The sequence below is a fragment of the Rousettus aegyptiacus genome, unplaced genomic scaffold, assembly GCF_014176215.1.
Source record: "Rousettus aegyptiacus isolate mRouAeg1 unplaced genomic scaffold, mRouAeg1.p scaffold_m13_p_14, whole genome shotgun sequence".
In the NCBI taxonomy this organism is placed as follows: Eukaryota; Metazoa; Chordata; class Mammalia; order Chiroptera; family Pteropodidae; genus Rousettus; species Rousettus aegyptiacus.
In genome coordinates, this window is record NW_023416289.1 from 152,934 (window position 1) to 155,123 (window position 2,190).

Consider the following 2,190-nt stretch of genomic DNA (forward strand, 5'->3'; position numbering starts at 1 on the left):
GGGCGGGCCCCGCGCCTCCGGCCGCTGCTTTGTCATCTCGGCGGCCCCGCCCCGCGCGCGCGGCGCAGGTGAGGGCGAGCGAGGGCGGCAGCGGGGCGCAGGGGCCCGCGGGCGAGGCCGGCGCGGGGGCGCGGAGCCGGCTCCTAGAAAGCGGGGACCCAGAGCCGCAGAGCCGGGGCGAGCGGAGCGGCGCTCCCGAGGGAGGCGCGCACCCAGACGCCGTTCTCTGCTCCCCGGCGCCGCTGGGCGAGCCCGGACGGCGGGCGCCCGCGCTCCTGCACGCGTGTCTGGGCCGGCCGCCCGCCCTGAACAGTGCGGGGATTGCCGGGCTTCGGGCACGTCGGAACGGAGCCAGCAGGGCTGTGAATCACCGCCGCCCCTACACACACACACACACACGCACACTCACAGAGGCTTACGATGGTGGAGGCGCACGTGATGCCCGCTTGGCCTCTGTGGAGGGCCGGCTGGCAAGGTGACCTCAGGAGGTTACCGCAGGGTCATGAGAGCCAGCGGGACCCCACGGTGTGAGGCACTGAATAAACGACCCTTTCCAGCAGGACACCTGTCTGCGTTAAATGCTCTCGTGTCTCCAGGAAAAATAACCAGTTCACCGACGCGCCGGCGCGCTCCCCTTTGCTCACTCCCTCCGTGGGAGGGGGGCCCCGGGCACCCAGGTCGCTTTAGTCAGGTAAGCTGGAGACCTCCTGAGCCAGTTTTATGGGGACAGAATAACAGAGCCAAAATGCAATTAGAACATAAATGTCAATAAGGCAGTGGGCCACAAGCCTGGGCCCCCTGGGGAGCATGCAAAATGCAGATTCCTGGAGATTTAGGCCTGGCTGGAGATTCTGTGACAAGTCTGAGGTGAAACTTCGGATTCTAAAGTTTCCTGGTGATTCTGAACAGCCAAGTGTAGAAACCCCAGGTTGGGGCAATTTCATCTCATTTGAAGGATTGGGGTGGGGGGTAGGCTGCCACCTGGGGCCTGCACGTCAGGTTACCCATCTGGATTTTTTGAACAAAAAGGAGTTTGATAAAGACAGATTGTGCCAAAAGTTTCTATACTCAGTACCTGGGCCTCCAGGCGACACAGCCCAAACGGTGGACTGCTGGCACTCTGAAGAGGGAGTGGGAGCTGGGGGTGGGTGCTTGCTCCTGAATAAATGCTGCGAAGAACCTGGGACTGGATGATGTTTGCGTGCACACACGTGCACACACACACAGGTCATCCACAGTGGTCAGCGAGCAACTTCAATGTCTGCCTTAGAGCAGAGGCGGTGAGAACCCTTAGGAAGGGCACCCTCACATGCAGGAGCGATGGCCGTGGCAGTAGTTCAAGGAAAGTCCCTCCCGACTCACGTCACACAATGCCAGGTGTGTGTGATCCGGGAACTGGCCTCCCCCGCACAGCGAGCTTGTTCCTGATGGGCCCACGCGAGGGCTGGTTTCTGCTCTCAGACTCCACAGGGATAGGGCTTCCACTTGCAATACCTCTGGTCACAAGGATGCGGCTCCTGCCGCAGGCCGAGCCGCCCCTCCCCATCCCGGCTGTCTGGTATGAGTGGACAGAATGGAAGGCGGTGATCACCCTAGTAGAAGCTGGTTGGGTCATCCCAAGAAGCATCTTCCCTGTTCTTCAAAGGGCCTCAAATTCTCTAACTGATCACATGGCTTCAGGATTGCATGTGATGAGCAGGTAAGGACCTCCTGAAGACTCACACCTGGCTGACCCAGCAGCCCTTGAAGTCACCTGTGTAAAGGTACAATACTCCTTCTGGTCTGGCATTGATCATTATTTTAGGGATCCCCGTGCACCTTTTAAGACATCAGCCAGCAAGATTTAGAACAGTGAGGTTTTACTAAAAGTTTTTTAAATTAGGTTTTAATTACTTAATATCTAAAGATTTATCCCCCTAGCCATGACCAAAATGAGGAGGCAGATGCATCAGTTAGCTCTCTGGATACTCCTAGGAATCATCTTTCTTTCCTCTCAGGTCATTTACCCCACATGCCTCCAAAAAGTACCACATGAGACTTAGAAATGGACCCAAAGTGAGAAGTGAGCCTGGTGCGGCCTGAGGCTGGTGGTGAGAGGCAGAGTCCAGCCTAGCGGACTGGAGCCCAAAGTGGCTCATAACCCAACACTGAGAAGAGAAGCTGGACTCTCCCCGCAGAGAAACCTGCTCA